Source organism: Sciurus vulgaris, assembly GCF_902686455.1.
Source record: "Sciurus vulgaris genome assembly, chromosome: 13".
Classification (NCBI taxonomy): domain Eukaryota; kingdom Metazoa; phylum Chordata; class Mammalia; order Rodentia; family Sciuridae; genus Sciurus; species Sciurus vulgaris.
In genome coordinates this window covers 61,905,746-61,930,162 of record NC_136474.1, presented here as the reverse complement: position 1 = coordinate 61,930,162, position 24,417 = coordinate 61,905,746, and the positions used below count along the sequence as shown (strand labels likewise).

Below are 24,417 nucleotides of genomic sequence, written 5' to 3'. Positions count from 1 at the left end.
TACCAAAAAAAAAACGAAAAAAAGAATTGAAAACAAATTAGTTCACTGTTTTTAAAAAATACTGTTTATTCTACATTTCATTTTTCAAAGAATTCTTCCATATTTCAGCCTGCAATAACGTTTTTCATGGTTAACTTTCTTATTATATAATTGGAAGCATAATCCTTAACATCTCTACCTTTATATATTGTACGATTTTTATACCATTACTAGTAAAAGCACACTATTGATTTCAGGTGACACTTTTTAACATCAACAACTTTCAATGAAGCAAGAAAAGAATTTAATTCCATTGGAAGCTCTTAATTCCATGGACCTTTCCTGGAAGATTTTCCTGCCATTGCAACAGTGTCATCCAAACACACTCCTGTACAAAATTTTAATCCCAAACAACACTTGTTGGCAACGTAGTCTTCATAATTTTAATGCAGTTCAGAGTTGTCTTATTGGTGAGCAATAAAACTAAAAAGACTTCTTCCACAATTATCAACATCATGTTCAAATTATGCACTTACTAGAACTTACTAGAAAAACTGTCATTAGCAAATTTGCTCATTATTTAAGCTGTGGCAAAAAAAAAAAAAAAATTTGACTTTTTCCTGTGGGGTAGTTTTCTGTTTCATTAACCAACTTCTAAATACATCCTTGTAAACTGATACTTGTTATCTTTGCCATCAATTCACCCAACATTTCCAAACATGTTTGATGTAGTCTTAACAGTATTGTGTTGACAACTGTATATTGCTTTATTTTTAAATTTTTATTTGTTCTAATTTGTTGTACATCACAGTAGAATGCATTTATACATTTTGATTATATATGAATGGAGTATACTCTCTCATTTTTCTGATTATACATATTATAGGGTCACATTGGTCATGCAGTCACATGTATATATGACATAATAATGTCTGTTTCACGCTATTATCCTTCCTACCCCCAAACCCCTTCCCTTCCCTTCACTCCCCTCTACCTAATATAAAGTAACTCTATTCTTCCCTATCTGCCCCCCTTACTGTGAATTAGCATCCACATATCAGAGAAAACATTCAGCCTTTGGTTTGGGGGGTTTGGCTTATTTCACTTAGCATTATATTTTCCAACTCCATTCATTTACCAACAAATGCTATAATTTCAGTCTTCTTTAAAGCTATACCACATTTTCTTTATCCATTCATCTGTTGAAGGGCATCTAGGTTGGTTTCATATTTTGCCTTATTCTTAGCAAACCTAAGTATTGCTTAAAAAGCCTCCAAACTACTTATGTTGATATATTCAATAGTGAGCCCCTTATCTGTCAGCTCTTTAGCTGAATTCTTTCAAGGAATTTTTTTTGTTTTCAATATAATCCCTTGATTTATGTCAATATTATTCACATATTCAAGGTCTCTCTGTTAACAGCACATTCTCACAAAATAGGACACTGTGATTTCAGTAGTTTAATTATGACTACAAAATTGAATATGAAAGGATTCCTATTGCCAAGTAAAACATAAGATCTTTGATCTTGAAGCGACTTCCATTGTCACCATCTAGTTTACTACTTGCTACCACTCCTTTGAAAAAGTCTCTTCTTAACCAAAAAAATTCCACTAAAATTTGCCTTGCATCAATAAAGTTACAAATAATTACTATATTTTGAGAAATGACAGATAATATTAAGCCACAGATTAAGAAATGTCACTAACATACTTATGTCTAAAGAAAATCTTAGATCAGTAAAGGGTGGAGATCAATGGGGAGAGAGGGAAGAAGAAGAGGGGAGGTACTGGGTGGTGAAATTATGTTATGTGCATTTATGAACGTTATCACAATGCATCCCAATGTTTTGTATAATTAAAATGTATCAATTAAAAGATACTAGAAATCACGAGTCTAGCAACATTGCAGAATATAAGGTTTATGTACAAATATCAATTTTATTTCTGTATGAGCAATAAGTTGACAATTTAAATTTATAATAGCATAAAAAATGACACTTAGAAACTACATGCAAAACCTGTACCTGAAAACTGTATGGCACAGAAATTGAAGATCTAAATATATATTCTCAATAAATGGAATAGAAGACAATATATTCAGAAGTCAGTTCTCATACAAAAGATCTAGCAATTCCAATTCTAGGTATTAACACAAGAAAAATGGAAAAATATATAGAACCAATGATCACAATAGCCTTGTGCAACTGGACGTTTGATATTTAACAAATGGATAAGCAAACTTGTGCAGCCAAACAATGGACTACTTTTCAATACAAAGTCATGAACTATGGATAACACGAATTTCAAAATCATGATGCTGAATAAAAGTCAGTCCAAAAAAAAAAAAAAAAAGGGCATAGTGAATTCATTTTTGTGAAACTCTAGAATAGACAAATCTATAAAGGCAAAGAGCATATCTTTGCTTGCAAGTGACTTGGGGTGAAGGTGGACAGTGAACAAGGCCTGGATCAAGAGGCAGCGCAAGGAAACTTTGTGAACATGGACACATTCCATCTTCTTATCTTGGTGGTGGTAGTTACATATGCATACACATTGGTCAAAACTCAAACTATTGCTTAAAATAGGGGCATGCTTAAAAGCAAGTTTTACCTCAAAACTGAAAGTAAAATTTTTACCTTGTAACAGTTCTAAACATGCAATTGATACTCAGTCTATGCCACAAGTAACTCATCACATGAGTCAGATAATACCCAACCTGTCCTACACTCTAAAGATTTAACTATTTATTGCCTGGACTCCATGGTAATGTTCAATTACCATCAATGTTTCTCAATGCTTTCTCTGTATTTACCTCACTTCACTGGGAAATGGAAACAGATCTTAAATTAGCAGGGATCCATCGATGACACTTTGAACAGCTGTGTGCAAGATCACTTGCCCAGCACATTTCTGATCCCATACAATCCCCATGTACTTAGAAATTGAGTCAATTTGCTAACCTGTCTCTTCTGATCAGGGTAGTACTAAAGCTTATTCCTGTACTAGGAGCCTGGTGACATAACAAAGTCTATGAACTTGAAGTAAAAAGTTTAAGCTCTACAAGAAAAAACTATTACTGACTAATCCCATGCAATTCTTTGAGGCTTAAGTGAGTAATTGTTTACACAAGCACAGTAGACAGACCTAAAATGGCCAAGATTCCCTTCCCTGCAGCACCCACTGAATAATCCCCTCCCTTTGTGGGTAAGACCTGTGAATGTGATAGTAGTGCTCCTATGATTAGGTTATGTTATATGACAAAGATGAAGGTATTCTGTAGACATAATAGGACCCCAAATCAGTAGGTTTCAAATTAATCAAAGGGAAAATTATTCTGGGTGGGCCTGACCTAATCAGGTAAGCTCTTCCACAGAGAATGTGAAGGTAAGACGGCCAGAGGAGTGTCTCCAGTGACCTCAAACAGCAATGGATGCACTGACATGTGGGTCACATGGAGAGAAGAGCTGATGTCCTGGAAAAGCTGAGGATCTTAGTCTAACAACCTCAAGAAACTGAACTAAGCAAACAGTGAGTTTGGAAGAAAATTTCAATTAGATGAGAACACAGCTTGGTCAACACCTTTTCTTCAAACCCAAGGCAGAGCAACAGCTAAGCAATGTCAGGGTCCTGACCTATGTAAACCAGAAAAACATATATGTGTTGCTTTAAGCCAATACTTCTGTGCTCATTTACTCAACAATTGAAAATTAATAAAACCTGAGTCTCAAAATATATTTTATTTATAATTTTCAATAAGTCTTCATCCCAAGGATGCAGAAGTATACAGTGATTGTGCAAGGAAAGCAGGGTTGAGGCTGGAAGCAAGTCGTGTCTGGGGACAGCAGGGCCACCTGGAGATAGGCTGTGCTGACAAGTGGCCAGAGTAGTCTCTGGAACACCCCAGGCCTGGCTTCAATTTCAGCCACGTCTCTGACCTGTGAGGAGTAACCTTTAATTCTACATTTCTTTCCTTTTCTGAATAACAGGGAGGTTAAATATCTACTAAATAAGTTTCTATGATTTCAAGCAAGACAGTAAGAAGTTAAAATAAGCATAAGAACGGTACTAAAAGTGTGCTGTGGCTCTCCAGATCAAAAAAGTCTCATCTCCAGGCCTTGGGAAGGGCTGGAAGCAGAGGAGCCCTGGGGCCTGGGTACTGGCCACCAAGTGGTCTTTTCAGGGGCCTACTGCTGTTAAAGGCATAGTGCAACTCAATTCCCAGACAAGCCTGCACCATAACCTCAACCTTCTACTGCCCCAGTAGAAGGGTGGTCCCCAAAGAAATGGGGCTTCCAGAAGGTGTGTACTATTATCAAATTGTCAGTGGCTCATAAAATACTTGGAAACATGATCCAACCACATATTAAAATTATATGCTGCTATAAAATACTCATTAGCTTTCATAATTTGCAGGTTATCTTTTGGGGCCCTGTTTCTGTGTTCTTCTGAAACTCCCAGGAAATATCCTTGAAGGATACACAGCTCTAAGCCACTTGTGTGGATTTCTCTTATCCACCTTTCAATAAAAGGTCTTCGACTTTGTTAATCTGGTGCTCGACCTATCCATTAAGTTTTTAAACTTCATATTTGATTTTTTTCATGTCTACCTTTTCATTGTTTATCGCATGTTATTTTTATTCTTCAAATTCCTTCTTTTGCCTCTAACTTATTTCATCTTCTCCATATTCAACTTTCTAGCATTCTAACTCCACCTTTGACCAAGTGTGCCGAGTCTCAGGTATAAAGCATGGTTCCACAGGAAAGCCTAATTTTGGATTGTGAGCTCATCCTCAGGAAGATGTTTATGTAAGGGAAACCTGTACGGCCTGACTATAAAATAAGATCCTCAAAAGAAAGGCATGGCCAACTTGGGATGCTTTTATGTTAACAGCCTAGGGATGCTTACACAAGTAACATTATTTTGAACCCCAGGCCCAAACCAAGACAGACCTGGGGGGTCACAAATCCCATCATGCCTAGCCCCAAGCCTGAGCCAACAAAATTCCTAGTTATTTCCCCAGCCTGGGGAGCACGTATTTCTGAGGTTCATTCTTTCACCAAGAATTCAGTCTTGGAGACCCGACTTTAAACAGGGGTCCCGACCCTCCCGGAGCCTCAAGTGGCACTTTCTGTCTACACATGTCTCTAGGCTCCCTTAAGTCCTGCATTCATGGGGTTGCCCTGGCATTACCGCACACAGTTCTCACTTCTGAAAAGGTCCCTAGACCCTGAGGATTTCCTGTGCTTTCATCTCTGTCACACATTTAAAAGCATTTTGTACCTGCAGTACTAAGTGGAGGATTTTCTGGATATCCCACCTGCCAGACTTCCAGTAACAGAAGTCTCAGGATATATAATCAGTAAGATGAGACATTTTAAATCATGACTTTTTCTTTACACAAACTGTGCATGCAAAATAATTTAAAGTCTATCTAGTCCAGTCCCTCATCCATAAAAGATGTGATTCTGTGACCTGCTAGCTGAAACGACTCAAACGAACACTTCTATCAAGATGCTGAAATACGCAGACAAGTAGAAAGACGAACACCATCCTGTTAGACAGTTTATGTTATCAGAATTCATTATTGCAAATAATGTTTTAAAATGAACATGCCTGTGTTTTGTTTCCTAAGATGTCTTTAAGCTCTATTCCTGAAGCCAAATTATTATGTCAAGATGATATATTTTTGAAGTTCTTTTCAAAACATTAATAAATTATATATATGTTTATAATAAATTTTTTATAATAAATATATATGTTTATAATAATAAATTATATATATGTTTGTTGTTTGATTTCCTCAAGTAACTGAAATTTCAGAGCAGGAGCGGAGTCTGAGAAGATTCACCCTCAGCATCCTATGAGGTACAGATTGTAAACTTCATTTTGTTCAAGGTTCAGTAATGTGAAAGTGAACAGAGCTATTGAAGCAAATGGGAAAGAGAAAGATAAGTTCTTAAAAGGTAGAGAATCCTAAAAATCAAGAAGACCCACACATCCAAAAAATAGCCCAAAATGACAAAGCACTGCATAAAAGTGAAGAGGCAGTCATTGTTATAGATCAGTTAAGCACTTTTCAAAAACTGCAAGAAGGTGCTACTTAACTGCCCTCTGTGGTTGACAATAACTCCTGAATGCACACAGTCTTGGTCCTGTCTTCCTCCCTTCCACGTGTGACCCCAACATAGCCCAAAGACAGCCAAGAGAAGAAGGCACCAGGCACACACTCAGGGGCTTCCTGAAATCACAGTCACTGTGACTCAAGGGCTCATTCCAAAACCCACAGGTGAGACCAATTTGGCAGAGGGTTCCCTCACCTCTTTTCTTGCAGGGGAGAGGGGAGAAACTTCAGCATCAAACTGGTGATTTTTCTTTTCAACTTTTGGGTGCACTGAAGTTAAGGAAACCAAAAGATCAAGCTCAACCAGCTTCTAACAACAAACACCAGAATCAATAGGTCGACTTAACATTTTAAAGAGGGAGAAAGAAAAGTCTTGAAACGAAGCATCCAGCTGGCGCTCTGTAGACTCTTTGTAGAGTGAATTTTAAATTATAGATCAGAGTAAAACAACATGGGCAAAAATAAAGAGCAATCAGGGTCTCTTTCTGAAGACAATCTCCAGAGCGGCCACAGCCCCGATGGGTCCTTGGTGCCCATGCCAGCTATAATAACCGCTCTGTAAAACACAGGCCCCTGAGAGGCAGGGTTTGCTCGGTCAAACAAAGCTATGATTACTGGAAAGCGGAAATGCTCAAAAAGAATCACAAAAGGGAGAAGGGATTTTTTTAAAATCCTCATCTCTTTCCAGCAGTCTCAACCTTTACCCATTGAACGCGAAGTGCCTTTTTGGGGACACGTCGCCTGCTACCCATGCTGCCCCTTTCCTTAATACTCTGTTTCGTCACTGTTTTTCAAGGGACCAATTTATTTTCCCATCACAGTTTTATCCAATGAAACTCACTCTCCGCAAAAACAGTCATGGCTTCTCTTGCTTCTCTGTAAGCTTCCTTGAGCCTTCCCACTTAAAGGACAGTCCTATCACCGCTTCCTTTTATAGTATTACATAACCCAAATTATAACGATAAACCCATCTCCAAACCATATGTTAGTGGCTCTAAAATTGCAATGAAATGTGGACTGTCTAGTACTAAAGAATTTGAGATTTGGAAGAAACTTCAGAAGCCACCAAATTCAGTTCTTCACCCACTGAAGACATATTCCAACCCCGCCATCAAACGTGCTCAAATCTGAATCCAATCTGTCCACCAGTAACCTCCACCCTGGGAGGTGGTGCTGCCTCGAGGAGTTGCCCCTAACAGTCCCACTCCCTCCCCAGGACAATCCTAACTGCTGGGGAGAGCCTTGCTCACCCTTGCCAGGGTCTCAAGGTCAGGCTTCCCCAGGCCCTCTGGCCATCCAGAACTCTCCTCCTGCATCCTGTCAGGATTCCCTCCTAAAATACTGCTTGCAGAGCACACAGCTGTGGGCACTTTGTCCTTTTAAAAGAATAAAAATCTTAACAGACCAGCTCATCCTAAAAGCTTTCTATTCTGTAAACACAGTCAACTAAAGCACAAAGGTCTTCTTTTATACAAATGCAGCTTTTTCAAGTCACTTTCCATGCTCCTGTAAGAACATTTTTAACCTAAGAGGCAGGACATTCATTTCCATTATGTCTTACCTTTCAGTCGACTTTAAACTCTTAAAGTCTGCACTTTGTTATATAACATGTTGGGTATTCTATCGGCTATCTGCTTTGTCAAACAACCTTGTTTTTAGTACATCATTCAGATACAGGACACTGACTTTTTTATGATAATGTGACAGCCTTTTGGCATCCAGTGAGTCTGCCCATTCCATTCTGATGACACAAACACCACCTACAGTTTGTAAACAAACAGTGACTCCTTCAAACTAACGTGTAACCAACAAGGATAATACAAGGGTCCCTATCAAATCTATTTCTCAAAATGAGACCTACCAGCCAATGTTATCCCAAGCTGGCTTAGGGCCATCTACTCTTAGCTAACCCATAGTGGTTCCTAGTGATTCTGCAACCAATGCAATCAACTTGCCATCAAATTTCAAGTCCAAAAAAAAAAAAAAAAAGAAAAAAAAGCTACTATCTAGTAATATGTAGTTACTAATATGTAGTAGAGATTTTACTAGACATTGCTGGCAGACTTCTAGGAATTGTACTTTTTTAACCACACTTATTTAAAAAAAAAAAAAAAAAAAAAGCTGGTTTATTCTCCCAGCCCTAGCCTTATAGGAAATGGAGATCACCCTCAAGAAAATAATCTGTCATTTCAGTCAACAATAAGGAAATGTCAAAGTTCCATATTTTGTTCTGTCCAATGAAGATCCTTTGGCTGTAAGAAGAGATGAATGCTCTCGGATTCTGATGTCCATGTCAGCCTCACACGCAGAACCCCAAGGTCTCCGGAGATCAACTCCAAGGTTTAGCACCCACAAAAGGCAATGGGCACCCATTCCCAACAGTGATCTCAACCCACAGGTCTGCTAGTACATCTGTGTTTCCAAAGGCTCCTCCTTACCTTACAGCACTTTCTCAATGCCAACAACATCATACGATCTTCTGCATGGTCCACAGGACAGGAGAGTCCTGTCCCCATCAGTGGGTACTGTCACCACGCAGCTCCACCCGCACAGATCTGTGCCTTGCTGCCCTCAGATCTGCCACGTCCTCCTGTCCTCTGCAAGGTGCTCATCACCTTTTCACCATTGTTCTGGTTATTTCTCCAATTCCAAGAGTTCCTTACCTGTACTAACAAGCTAAAAAGAGACATGTTTAAAAACTACTCTTTCTTTCTATAGCAAAGGAATGAACTTCTTTTGCAACAGACAAATCAGATGGTTGTTTCAAAGTAAATCAGCATTTTGGAGGCCTCTGCAGCATAGCAGTTATCTGTAAATTAGGAGAACCCTATGCCTCCTACCCCTACCACACACAGCCAGTTGTAGAAATGGGGCGTGTGCTGAGGAAATGGAGATCACCTTCAAGAAAGCCTATTTGCTGGGATTCAATCTCATTAGTTAGAGCCTCCTTGGTTAGTCTTTTTCCCCCACTCAAGTCTACTCATCTTTTAGGATTGGCTGCAATTTATACACACGGTGTCCCTCTGTCCCCCTTCCAAAAATAGAAATACCACAACCTAAATACACCCCCTGCCTCACTGCATGGCTTCTTGCAGCACAGTAAGTCACAGAAATGATGTCCAGTCTGCTGTGCTCCTTTGTCAGACATCCTAGTGGCAGAGACCTCAGGGAAAAACAACTTTCAACGTCTAATTAGACCTCAAAACCCTTCAGGAGGTGCCACTCCCAGGCCAAAGATTAAGGTACCATTATGGTGTATGTCTCTGTATCTCAAGCATGTTAACATATAGCCCCTTAATTAACATTCTTGACTGACTGCTGCTGGAACATATTTTAAGTTTCACTAGAGAAATCTGGCATGCCCATCCAGCCTATACTTTAAGATGTATGTTCACAATCCTACCTGAAAATGTGACCCCATCTCTCTGACCATTGCTGTCTGGACCAAGGAGGAAAAACTGACCCAAGGGAATCCATTAGATTCTGCCTCTGAAACTCCTACTGAAAGAAAGTATGGTCAGTGATGGTCCCTTGCATAGTCATTCTGCTATCATGTTCAAAGAACAAGCAAAAAAAAAAAAAAAGGGCAGTTAGCAAAGAAAATCAACAGCACAGGCACTTACCACAGCATAGGGAGCAATGAGAGACCATCAAACCAAACAGGCACAGCTCCCCACTGGCTCCCAAGGACTTCTACTTCCCACATTCTCTGTGAATGCCTAGCTGTACTTCTTGCTTACCTTTTCCCTAAGACACCCCCATTTTCTTACAGTAAAGCTGCTGTACTACACAGGTGACCGTGGGCTATTACTAACAAAGTGAGAGCCAAGAATGGAGGAAAAAGGCATTTTGCAATTTGCCAAGGCAAAACATCTGTGGATATTCTCCACAAGGCACATCTGGCCAACAGAGAACAGAGCAGGTGAGTACAGAGTGCTTCACTCAGGCCTAAGAAAACACCTAGAATTTGTCAAGGGCAGCAAATGCACAAATTAGAACAAATTTTTTAAATGTAAAAAAACATTTTAAACATTTCCTAATTGTGATCCACCAGAAGACACACACATCCCACATCTTATTCAAAACCTACTTTATATCCTAATTTCTAAGAACTGCTTTTGAGAAACAATGAAATTAGCAATTACATTAATTATGGAAACCATGCAGTCACAGTGGCTTCAATAGTCTTGAAACAAGAATATTAACCATGTATCACATTTTTATGTGACGATTCAAATATTTATTCATCCCTCTACCTACCCACTCCACAAAAGCTCACAATGTGACAGGGACAGGCACCAGATACAGGCCTGGATACAGATAAAACCTAGCCTTGACCCATGGAAAACCCTTCAGCCATATGAGCCTGTGTTTGCAACCCAGTGTACCATATTCATGAGAACAAAATCCACAACCTTCTGGGATAACAGAGAACGTAGCAACTAAATTTTGCCTGAGGGATTTGGAGATATCTTTCCCAAGGCAATGAAACTCGAACTAGATTTTGCAGGAAAGAAAGGATGATGCCTTTGGGAAGAGGAAAGGGTGCGGCTGCATCATATGAAAGCACACAGAGCTAAGTCAGGACTAGCAAGAGAGGCACTTCTGGGACAAGGTAGAAAACTGTCCAGAGCATTGGACATGCCAGGATTCATGTTCTGCAAACAGTGGGAACCAAGAAGAATTTGTTTTTGGTGGGAGAGAAGCAGGATCACATCTGATTTTAAGAATCATTTCCCCAAGTTCATATATGAATACACGACCAGTATAACTCCACATCACGTACAACCACAAGAATGGGAAGTTATACTCCATGTATCTATTACGTCAAAATACATTCTATTGTTATGTATAAATTTTAAAATTTTTAAAAAGAATAATTTTCCACCAGTGTGACCTTCTGCATCCCATAGTTACCATTTTTACAATCTATGTCTTCTATGTTCTCTAATGACCATGCAGTTTCCTGATTGTTTTCTTGTAAACACAAGAGCTTCATTACTCTGAAGTACACATTTATTTTTTTAAGACTTTGAGGAATTTAGTCACTTCTATCTCAAATTTCTTCCCATTTTTCTAGAACACCTCAATTCAATACGTGCCTTCGAGGAATAACTGTGAACACCACCCTGGGTTGAAATCAGAACTGTGCCATTTCCTCACTATGTGTCCTTATTTCCAAAAGTAATTCCTACCTCACTAGTTGGCAGGCAGTAACTAAATGATGCCCATTATTCACTGTGCGACTTTGGATACATTCTTATGAAAAAGAGAATCAGCCTTGGGAATATTGTAAAGAATACCACAACAGGATGAAGGCATGTACCACAAAGTCTAGATCCAAAATCATCAGTATCTAATAGTGTATAAAAAGTAACTAGTCCAATCCTTGGAAAAAGGTAGGGATCCAATAAATGTTAGTTCTTTCTTTCATGTACATGTCTATGCTTTCTAATTCTTCGGGTAAGTCTGGGTCCTTCCAGTGTGGAGGGGCACCTTCCACAGCATCTGATCAATAGAAGGGGAGCCATCCACATAGAGCAGTTAAACACCTCTCCCCACCCCCAGATCTCCCCATCTCTGCTGGCTTAGGTACCCATCCACTGTTAGCTTTCCTCTACCCCTCCATCTCCTCTTCATGGAGGGTGGGGGATGAGTCTTCTTACTTGGTATCAAGACCTACCTAGCACAGTGTTCTCAACTCCTGGAGTCAGGGGCTCTGCATCCAAAATCCCAAATCCTCTACTTACCAGCTACATCACTGCCACTAAGCTCTGTCATTTGAAAGAGGAAGGCTACTGTGGAGAGTGTTATAAGGATGAAACTAAACAATGCTGGTGGAGGGCTTTCCAGAGTTGCCACAGAAGTCACATGACACGTATTATGTTGCTGTGGTTTGAACATGTTCTCCAAAGTTCCCATGTTAGACATTCCTGATGCAACAGTATTTAAGGTCCCTCTTAAATGGATCAATATTGTTGCCTCAGAATAAGTTCATTATCAAGAGAGTGAGCTTGTTACAAAAGTGAACAAATGCAAGAGTGTTGGGTTTAACCTCTAGACACCCCCCACCTCACTCTCACACACACACACCAAGTTCAGCCCCCCTTTTGCTCTTGTAGCTTTCACCCTGGGATGATGTGGCATGCAGGTCCTCACAAGATGTAGGCCTCTTGAAAATGGCTTTCCCAGTCTTTAGTAATGTAAGAAATTTCTTTATAAATTATCCAGTCTATGGTATTGTGTGCTAGCAACAAAAAATAAAGATGTGTATATACATATCTAGAATTCTGCCCAACAGTTATGTACACAACACACGACTTCATTTACTGAACACTAACCATGTTTATATGTTAAATATACATGACAGGTAGTGAAAGAATTATTCACAACAATTTCAATTAAAAAGAAAAACTGGGGTCCTTCCTAACAAATGATTTAAAATACCACCTTACTGAATTTAAAAGTTCCTTCTTTATTCAGCAAACTCTTTTGGAGTCAAATGCCATCATTGGAATCTCTTCCCTGTTTTTATTAAATGAATATATCCACATCCACAGATCTGACCAGTTTTGCTATTATTCTGGTTGCTCCAATTTTTAATTGAATAAGCTCTTAGACTGTCAAGTTGTTCCTGAATTCAAATGTTAGAAAGCTGTGTGACCAGTATGTATTTCACATATCCATTCCTACCTCTTGATGAGCTATGTTTGCCCAAGAGCCAGACTTAGCTACCATACTTGACTACTACACTACATCCCTTAACTTTAAGAGCCATTACTTTACAACAGAATAAAGCTAGAATGATAGTTTAGGTACAATGTTGAATGACTCATTCATTTGACAAATATTTTTTGAGACTCTTTGTGTCAGACACTGATCACCCTAAAACTCAGAGGCCATACAGGGGGAAGAAAGGAATCAAAACATGCAGCACAATCATACACAGACTGAATGGTTAAGAAACACAAATATTTAAATATGAAGTGTGCTTGTGGAAGTGGGCATCAGAGGAGCCCCTGCTCAAGAGTAACCACGGGGTGGCAGGAATAGTATCAGGAAAAAGGCAGGAAGCTGCAATGTCATGGGCAGAGACATGGCGGAAGAAAAATGTGAACTGCAAAAGCCAACAGGTGCTTCAAGTGTGGACATGAATGCATTATGTGTTTTCCTCTGTGAAGACCCTTTTCAGTTGCGTGCAGTATTCTTATTCACCTGCAGCTTCTGCAAACAAAACTGCACAGCAAACATGAAATTTGCTATGCTCAAATGATTCCCTAAAATGTCAATCATGTTGGGACACATATACTTTTTAACAAGTTTAACACAGAACTGAGTGAAGGTGGTCATTGCTGTGGAAAACTACAGCAAGATAGAAGAAACTGAATGGTTGTGTTTTGGGGGGTACCACGGATTGAACTCAGGGGCATTTGACTCCTGAGCCACATCCCCAGCCCTATTTTGTATTTTATTTAGAGATAGGATCTGAGTTGCTTAGCCCCTCACTTTTGCTGAGGCTGGCTTTGAACTCGCAATCTTCCTGCCTCAGCCTCTCCAGCAGCTAGGATTACAGACATGTGCCACCGTGCCCTGCTAAAACATGCTATTATATATCTCTGTATTTGTTCTATACCACGAGTTTAAAAAAAAAATGCATTTGTCAAGTGCACTTATGTATGAGCTTGCAGTCGTTTCTCTCCTCTTCCCACATCTTCTGGTGCTGCTTCTGCACCCCCAGGTTCATGCTATTGTCACATGACCTCTTCATCTGTACCCACTGCATGCACCCCTTCTATGGGGCCTACAGGCACTGCTAGTATGCACCATTATAGGGCAATATAAATGGATGCATTGCACTTCAATATGAATTGAAGTGACAGCAGTTTTTCCTCCAACATAGCCCTCTGAGTCATGACCCTGCACATATCCTTAAGCATCTGCACTCTTGGTTCTCAGTGTGTTCAAGATCTGACTTACCACAGCAAAACGCTCTTAGACAACCTTATTTTTCACACTTTCCCAATCGTCAAAAGGTCATTCAACAGACTGAGAACTTCACCCAGATTCAATTCAACCCATTTATTTTTTAATTTGTGATGTTTTTAAATTTGTTAGTTGTACATGACAGAATCCATTCATACATTTTGATAAATTACACATAAATGGAGTGTAATTTCTCATTTTTCTGATTGTACATGTTGTGGGATCACATGGGTCATGCAGTCATACAGGTACCTGAGGTAATGATGTCCATTTCACTCCACTATCCTTCCTACCCCATACCACTTCTAATCTCCTTTTCCATACCTGTTCATTCCTTATTTCAACTCAATCTGATCTCCAGAGTTCCAAAACAGTTTTAAACTACAAACACTGTAGAGTCTCTCATGTATTACTTTTATCAAGAAATTCATTAAATTTAAAAATTAGAATAAGGATATGGACACGGAGCTTCAGGAGGCAGAGAGAAGTGAGAGCGGGGTGTCACGTGTAACCCCAGGAAGCTGAGCTCTGAATCAAGCAATGGCTGGGACAGCGAGACCTAGGAAGGGAAGAAAAGGCCATTACCTAACCTACCTCTTGCTTGGCGGTTTCATTTCTTACAATATGATAGATGTTAACTCCTATTCTACTCCATTTCAAAAACACTAGAATTTCGAGGTGACTGCTTCTCTCCCCATACAGCTGCTAATGACAGCTTCAGTCAGGATTCACTAGATTCACCAAAGTCTCACTTAGGGATGTTGGTTTATATATCTCTAATCTGAATGAGATTTGTCATTTCTCAAAAGGCTTCCTCAGCCAGAGCTGCTGTTGGAACATCAGGCAGGGTGCCTCTCTGGCCAGCCTGGAGGCTGAGCTGGACCTCTGGCTTGCCTATACTCCCTTGGGTGGGTGCCCTGGGAAAGGACTGTCAGCACTCTCTCAAAACTCTAAATACACAGACCCATTTGACCCAGATATCCACCTCTTAGAATTTATCCTACAGAAAAACTTGCACACATGCATAATGGCATATAGGTCTCTCTCTGTATTGGCAGGGGATTCATTCCAGGATACCCCAGATTCCATAATCCTTGGATGCTCAAATTCCTTATAAAATAATGCAGTATTTTTTTATTCATTGTACACAAATCATACATGTACATAGGGTAATGATGTCTTTCTCATTCCACCATCTTTCATACCTCTGGCCCCTCTCATTTCCCTCTATGTAATCCAAAGTTCCTCCATTCTTCTCTTACCCCCACCCTCCCAGCCCCATTATGTATCATCATCAACTTATCAGAGAAAACATTCGACCTTTGGATGATATTCTCCAACTCCATTCATTTACCTGCAAATGCCAAAATTATATTCTTCTTTATGACTGAATAATATTCCATTGTGTGTGTGTGTGTGTGTGTGTGTGTGTGTGTGTGTGTAATACACACCATCGTTTCTTTATCCATTCATCTCTTGAAGGGTATCTACAATCTAGCTATTGTGAATTGAGTTGCTATAAAGATTGATATGGCTGTAACACTGTAGTAAGGTGATTTTAAATTCTTTGGGTATAGGCCAAGGAGTGGGATAGCTGGGTCAAATGGTAATTCCATTCCAAGTTTTCTAAGGATTATCCATACTACTTTCCAGAGTGGCTGCACCAATTTGCAATCCCACCAGCAATGTATGTGTCTTTTTCCCCACATCCTTACCAACACCTATTGTTGCTTGTATTCTTTTCTCCACCCCCCTTTTCTTTAATTATTTTTTAATTTTTTACAGACTACATTTTATAACAGACATTCTAATTGGGGTGAGATGAAATCTTAGGATAGTTTTGAATTGTATTTCTCTTATTACTAAAGATGTTGAACATTTTTTCATGTATCTGTTGATTACTTGTAAATCTGTGAAGTGTCTGCTCAGTTCCTTGGCCCATTTATTGAATGGGTTCTTCGTATTTTTGGTATAAAGTTTAAGTTCTTTATAAATTTTGGAGATTAGTGCTCTATCTGAAGTGCATGTGGAAAAGATGTTCTCCCACTCTCTAGGCTCTCCTTTCACATTATTGTTTCCTTTGCTGAGAAAAAGCTTTTTAGTTTGAATCTGTCCCATTTATTGATTCTTGCTTTTATTTAGGAGTCTTGTTAAGGAAACCAACAAGATGAAGATTTGGGCCTACATTTTCTTCTATTTGGTGCAGGGTCTCTGGTCTAATTCCTAGGTCCTTGATCCATTTTGAGTTGAGTTTTGTGGCGGGTGAGAGATAGGGGTTTAATTTCATTTTATTATGAAGCAGTATTTGATTGAACATACATCCTCTTGTGTATTTTAAATCATCTCCAGCTTACTTATAATACCTAATACAGCATCTATAGTTATAGTTATACTATATAGTTATATATACTATATAGTTATACTATATTATTTATAGAGTAATGACAAGGGGGAAAGTCTGTACATGTTCAATAGAAATTTTCTTTTTCAAATGTGTTTGGGCCACAGTTTGTTCCATCTGCAGGTGTGGAGCCTGTAGATAGCAGAGACCAAATCCTATATAAAGTTATTCATTGAAGAATTTTTTACCATGACCAAAAATAGATAACAAACCCACTAGCCATAAACAGGAGACAAGAGACAAATTAAAGATTTGTATGTACATGCAGTGAAAAATTATACACTGCTGAAGGAGATATTTACTAACATGGAAAGAGCCCAAAGAAATACTAAGAAATTTTAAAAGGCAGTGCATATGATGTTACCTTTATATTTATAAAAGGGGAGTAAATTGTTCTTTCCTTCATCTAAAAAAACATGGATTTAACAACAAGGATTACATGTGATGGCCAATTGGGAAGTTTTCAGGAAAGAAGTAGACAACAAAGTTAAAGGAGAGAAGGAATAAATTTTATTGTAAATCTTTTCTATACTTTTCAAAGTTGCAGCTATGTGGACATACCACCTTTTCAAAAGAAAAAAAATCAAATTCAGAATTAAACAGCTCTCTAAATTTAGAATAAATATCATACACTTTGTTGAAGCACCATCCTGGCTCCAAAAGTGATGGTTGTACTCTCATCCAGGAAGGAGGGCTTTGGGATACACTGTAATCCACAGGCCTGGGCTGTATTCTAGCCCACCGTCTCCCCACCCATTCCTATGCTCCTTCTTTTATAGTCCTCCTTCAGGTACCTTCCTGTCTCCATTACAGACTGTCTCCACAGGTCCCACCCAGGAGCCAGTGCAGACCTGCTGCCCTCTGAAACTGCATGGGATTCACCACCACCCTCACAGCAATCCCACCCAGCTGGACATCCAGGTTACAAGTTATCGATGTTTACCCACTGACTCCATAAGATCTGCCAGCAACCGCCACTAGACCCAGAGCTGCATTTATATTGTCAATAGCATGTGTGAACTTGATTGCTCTGGAATATTTTCTAATGGGAGGAAAAAAATGAAACCAGTCATTACTTTTTGTATTCCTCATTCTAAAATTTAACCCATCCAAAAAGCTAAATCAGATGCAGTCTCAGTCTGGTTTTAGGTTGCAAAATTTAGGATTCTTGAAATATCGACTCCACAAACTCTTGGATCAACTGAAGTTTACAGAACCAATTAATTTTGTAAGAATGAGAACAATCTTATGGAAGAGGCCATCCAGCTGCCTTAATTGGTGACTCCTAGAATAAGTATTTGGAAATGCCAAAGTACCTCCTCTTTGTTACCTGGGAGCCAACAGCCAGACTCAGTTCAGCTGTGCACATATCCTCACCCATGAATATCACATGGCAAATCAACCTGACCTCAATTTTCACTTTTAAAAAAGTGTTTCAGATTTTGAAAAATGCCCAGAAGTATTTTATTATCTTATTACTAGAATAAGACCAACCAGAGTGGTTTCCATTTTAGTGCATGCTAAGAAAAGTTCCTGGGCCCAGGTGCTGGGCCTGCATGTGACACTGTCTATCCTGATGGCTACTACAAGACTTTGGCTGAGCATCTGGCTGAGTCATGGCCATATTTAACCTCACCATTTGTCTCTTGGGTTAAGGGAAAAAAAAAAAGGGGGGGGGGGGAAAGAGTGATAACCATCAAAAATCCAGTGCTACTCAAGTCAACAGCTGAAATTAAAGACCAGGGAAGGATGTCTCCACTTACTATTTACACTAAGACTTTGAACTTATTATTCTTCACTGCCACTAGAGAGTCAGACCCTGATGGTCCTGAGACTTCTATAACTGGTAAAGAATGTATCAAGCCATCTAAGCTTATCACAGATAAGCTCAAATATGTTAGCTAAACATGGGAGCTCCTGCCTGACTCTTTCCCATAAGCTGGTTCTTATCTCAGGTCAACTCTACTTTTCAAAACTCTTTAACATGGGAGAGAAAATTACTTAACCCCAGATTTCTAGCTAGTGTCCTCAAGAGGGTTTATTGTAAGACCAGCTGTCCTGAGTTGACAAGGGCAAACATATAAAACCAATTATTAGCTTATTTAGTAGATGGATCCAGTCTACTGTCAGGTCCCACACTGTTACCCTCCTAAGGTGGCAAACATAGGCACTGACCAATCATCATGGGTGAGCAGGCCCTGCCACCATATTCAGGTTCCTCCGCACACAGGAAGGGGTGTGGCCTCTCTGGGCATTAAGTAAAGGATGCCCTTCCAGACTGGACTGCATCATTTAGTTTATTTCCTGGCTTGTGATTCCAAGATCATACACCTCAGTCCATGTGACACCTGTCTGCCTTCGATAGCCACAGACTATACCCTCGAACTGTAGCTCATCACCATCTCCTTACAAGTGTACCTCCTCAATTAATGCAACACTGGAACATGCCTGGCACTGTCATAAAGGATACAGAGATCTGGACAGATCGGTATAAATCCACAACTGGAAGGAATGCTCAGGGCCCACAGCCTGTGCAAGCAAAGTCAAGTTCAACTCCATTAGACAGTTGAGCCCAGGAAGAGAAGAGCTCAGCAAGTGAGACTTAACACAGTAGGCCAATGAGAGCCAATGGGGTGCCTCCAAGTCAAGTAGGCCAGTATCTTCCAAAAAGATGCAAACCCTTTCTCAGCCATCCACCTAAGCAGGCTCATTTTGTAGCTCAAGCATCCACTCTTCTAAATATGAAGAGAGATCTAGCGTGCCACTCCCTCCCCTGGCCACATGTGGCCACATAAGACAACACTAACCCGAGGAAGTCCTCTTGCCTCTGGGGTCCATCAGACCCCATCTATTTATAGATGCCCCACTTGCGGCTGTTTGGGCACTTAAAAGAGCATGAGTGACTCCTAATCCCATGTCAGCACAGATGCAGGTTTGCTTTCTGCATCTGCTCTTATTGTAAACCTAAAAATTACAAGTAACAAGTTGCTACAGGGTTCCTATTGAATATCAGCATTCTTTCCTTCCATGGTTTATGTCAATTCATGAAAACATGTGTGAAGCATCTGCCCTTTTATTTAAACAGAATCCAAGAGCTCAGATGTCTGTGCTGTGGCATTTTATGCACAAACCCAACAGCTAAATCGGGAGCTCTGTCCTTAGGAGGGGCACACTAGAGTTGGGTCACTACAGCTGTGCTGACCACCAGCTGTCCAGGAGGCCTCCACTTGAACCCAAGGGGGACGGTCAACCACAGAGCAAGGCCAAATAGTGAAAGGAAAGAGTCCTAGTCCCTTATGACTCCACAGCTGGAAAGTCAGGCTCCTAAGCACCCTTTGACTAAGGGGAAGACAGAAAGTTATAATTATTTTTAAATGCCTTTGATGGCATCCAGTCTTCTTTCACAACAATTTCCTTGAATTTGATACTGGGAAAGAGTTTAGTATGATATCCAGACTTGTAAAACCAATAGACTTTGGTTTTAATAAATTCTTCTTAGATCCCTACACTTTTTCTACCCTTCCTCTCCCACTAGCATTGATAATTGTTGGGAAGGAAATTTAGTCCTTCCTGTTCATGAACATGAAATTCCCACTTGGTCAGAGAATTGATCGTTATCAAAGGGTCCACTTATGTTCCACAGTCAAAATCAGGCGGCAACAGTTTACTCCTGGCCACATGCCTTCCACACACACTCTCAGCATGATAAACCTCACCTCCTGATAGCCTCCATTTCACACTACTGCTCCCCAGTCCTCAGTGATCTTTTTTCTTCTTTTCTGGGGTACTGGGGATTGAAACCATGGGCACTTTACCACTGAGCTACATCCCAGCCCTCAATTTTTGAGACAGGTATCTAAGTTGCCAAAGCTGGCCTCAAACGCAATCCTCCCGCTTTAGCCTCCCAAGTAGCTGCAATTAGAGGTGTGCACCACCACTCTGGCTCAATGGTCCAAGTTTCAAAGGCTGACAAAGCACTTAGCTAATATGGAAAATCTTCCACATACATTCACAAAAAGCAACACATGAGCTTTCTACAAAACTACAACAGAAGATAAAGTACTTTATTCATCTTTCCACCCCTAAAGTCTTCACTGGGAATTAGATAAACATGCTAAATGCTAACCTGCAAAATTCCATCTCGGAGTACATGACGTTTTGAACCCTCTAGGACCTTCTCTGTTCTGAGATGCAAGCTCTACTCTGAATATAGGAAGGGGTATGTTGGTCTAAACAGACGGAAGCCACAGCATTTCCATATGCCAAACAGCAATCCACCTGAGGGAGCAAGGATGTTGGTACATCACCAAGGTGAAAACTGACAAGTGTCACTCTTGGTAGAAAAGGGAAGCATCCGATTGCATCTTATAATATGCATGAATATTCCTAGGTTTTGCCTTTTTTGTTAGAACATTTTCAGCCTAAATTTCTTGAATAACCATTAACTTTTTCAAGAAAAACTGTGACACCAAAAAACATTTCAAAGACAGTTCTTAGTAGTTAAATTTGATGCATATCAAGGAAGTGAAAATTGGTAAGAGAAAATAATGCCAACATGATAATCATTTCTAAGGCTAGTTCATTTCCCGAGTGGTTTGTTTTCCTAATGTCTTGGGAGGGAATGACAGTTAAAGTTTCCATCCTTGTCACCTTTCTTTCTCAACAATCTCACTAGGTCAGAAGCACATAGAAGAGCAATATAAAGTGTGTGCTTTGGAGGTTTCTAATGTCTACGATCTCATGAAATAAAAGCACATGTATTTTATATTCTGCTTTTCCCTAATACCTCTCACTGAAATAGAATTTTAAAGAGAGACCTCTTTAGTTTTCAACTGCTTCTTCACAGACAAGGGAAGGCTAGACAAGCAGCATTTAGAGAGGAGGCAGGAGGCAGACCCAAGGAGGAGGAAGAGGTGCCCGCACACAGTCCTGAAAATACAGGTGGCCTGAAAACCAGGGAGTTGGGGGAAGGAGGTTGAAAGGTTTTAAGCAACCATGTCCCACAGTCAGATCTGCAATTCAGGAATATCATCCTGCAAAGGGATGGAGGAAGGGCTAGCAGAGAAGAGAGGGAATGCAGAGAGAGCTCCAACACAAAAGTGCCCAGGACCTCCAATTGGCAGCCTTGGGCATGGAGAGGGGACAATGTCACAGTCAAAATGCTGTATTCTTAATACCTACAAAAGAGAGGTCCACAAAACCAGTGCTATCACATAAGTGTGCAAAGAGGTATGCTAATGAGTGGATGTCTCACTCAGCCTGAAGCCCAGGCCACAGCTACCAGATGTAAGCAAATTGCCCATGGAGTTAAGGATTTGTCACACTGAGGGATGTTCAACCCAACTTTTTCTTTAATGTCATTTTTAATTTACTGACAATTTTTAATTGGAGCATTATAATTATGCAAAATAGTGGGATTCATGATATATTCACATATGCAAATAATTTGGTCAACTTTATTACCTAGTACCTCTCCTTTCCCTCCTCTCAACCCTCATTCTCTACTTTACTGGTCTCCCTTCTTTGATGAAGATTCCTCTTTTTCCACCCTAGCTTCTACATTTGAGAAGACATAACCCTCGACTCTGAGTCTGGCTTATTAACATCGTGTTCTCTAGCTCTGTTTACCTGAAACTGACAAGTTTGGTTCATTACAACTGCATAAAATTTTATTGTGTATATACCATTCTTTCTTTACCTATTCATGGACTGAATAGGTAAAAAAAAAATTGGCTATTGTGAATTGTGCTGCTATGAACATGGGCATGTGTGTATTGCTATAGGATGCTGACTTTAGGGGGTTGGATAAATATTAAGGTGTGAGAAAGCTAGGTCATATGGCGATTCCATTACCAGTCTCATGAGGAACCTCCAAACTGATTTCCTTAGTGTCTAACCCCCCTTTAATATGGTTCAGTATAATCATAGATGGTTAAGAAATACCTGTGTATGTGATACCCAGATATAATGTGTTTGAAAACTATGTTTTTTCCAGCTGATTCACAAGTTTAACAGTAGGGAAGACATACAGAGTCCTTTGGTTAGATCATCAAACTTCATCCAAGAGGCCAGATTTGAATCTGTCTCTCTGGGACTCCAAGGCATGGAGAAGAGAAGTACTGCCCTTATTATTCAGTCTTGGAAACAATTGCCTGATGGAACAAGAATGTCTGTATGAAAATCAAGAAAGAAAAAAATTAAAGGTAGTCCAGTACTTGGTATTTCTTTCAGGATTTGAGAAAACATGCTGGCAATTTTAATCGTGCTGGAAATGACTTATAATATTACTTGGGTTTATGCTAAATATAGATTTACTGCAGACTGGTAAACTTTAAAGTGTCAGCCAATTAAGAATTTATTGCCTGAATAAAACAGTTCGAATGAAACAAAGCTTAAAAAGGGCCATTTGTCCTCTGGGGCAGACTGAATCATGTCATTTAAATTTTAATGATATGTGGATAAATCCTTGCAGACTGACTTTTTAGAAGTCATTTTCCTCTGAATCTTCTCCCCATCGTCATCGACAGCCTCATCACTCCTCACTCACACCCCCACCTCTTATCTATCTCCGCATCTTCACTGCTCCCTCCTCACTGAACTTGGCTGATTTGTTGTGAACTAAGGAATGAGATTACCAACCTGATAGATATAGATGCAAAACACCAGCAAACAGGCAGCAAGGGAAGGCCTTTCCCCTGTGGAAGTAAATGCACTGTGGCTGACTCACTTTCACTCTCCAATTGCCCAGGCCAGGCCCCACCTCAGCCTTCACAATGAGGCCCCATCTCTCTCCTGAAATAATGGGGGAATCGGAATAAATGGGGTTCAGAAATGGTGGCATCCAACACCCTCCCCTGCAGCCCCTGCTCCCCAGACCCCTTACCACGCTTTCACTGCCCAGGTCCTTTAGGTACTCAGGTATCCTTGTCTTGACCAGGAGGACAGTCTGGAAAAGGGACTCCCCACCATGCTGCCACAGCCAGCCAGGTGCTCCGACAGCTTCCATCTGACCCCTATGAGCTGCCTTTTCTCCAACTTAAACCCCCTGCCAAACCTCAGGAAGGCTGAGAGGATTAAAGATCCTGACACGTCCTACCCAGGTCACAGAAATTAGGCCTAGAAGCAAGTTTCTAAGAATGTGCTAAATACACAGGGGGTATGGTGGCTGCTACTGCCACCGTCTTTGTTGTCATCATTCCTGAAGGCTAGCAGGGGCCACTGGCTCATCTGCCAAGGGCCAGTCCATGACAGGCATCAGTGAACAACCAGAATGAGTTGACGTGGGTGGACTAGTGGCTTCAGGGAAGGCAGAGCCTCCTCTGTCACTCTGGGCAGCCCACCTTGAATTGTCATCACCTTTGGTTCTGGAAATCACTCTGCTAAACAATGGTATTTATTGCATTTATTCGCCCTTTGGTGTCCTTTATGCATCCTGGAAGGACTAAGTAACAAAGAAATGGACACCTTGAGGTCAAGAGGATTTGCTTTTTAGTCTCAATTAGTAATGGGACTTTTATATCCATGCAAACAGGAATAATTTCCTCACTCAGAGCAACTGAGATCAGACTTCCATGCACTTACTCCTGCACTTGGTAGGACAGAACCTCACAAACTTAGCCACTGTCACTTCCATCTTCTGCATGTCTCTCTGGGCAACTGTACAGTGTGCAAAATGGGCAGACCTGCAATTTAGATGTGTTCTGCTGGAAAACTAAGACCTCAAATACTCCTTTGAAATCCCTTTTAAGTACAACTTAAAATTTTTGAAAATGAAACAAATTGTATAGGCAAATTCATAGAGACATGTAGAAGAGAGGTTACAGGGTTAGGGGAAAGGGGAGAGGGGTGAGTTTTGCTCCATAGTTGCAGAGTTTCTGTTTGGGAAGATGAAAAAGATGGAATGCTTTCTGGTGATGAGCACAGAACTATG

General features: G+C 40.2%; 1 protein-coding gene and 1 long non-coding RNA gene across 22 annotated transcripts in view; both read right to left on the bottom strand.

Annotated features, from left to right (window-relative positions):
• FHOD3 (formin homology 2 domain containing 3) overlaps window positions 1–24,417 on the bottom strand; it is a 491,479-nt gene that overhangs the window by 349,621 nt on the left and 117,441 nt on the right. The window lies entirely within an intron of this gene.
• LOC306643152 lies at window positions 8,207–15,478 on the bottom strand. Its single transcript, XR_013758824.1, has 2 exons — window positions 14,952–15,478; window positions 8,207–14,914 (listed from the first exon to the last, which is right to left on the bottom strand). It is a non-coding gene; the product is annotated as an uncharacterized lncRNA (long non-coding RNA).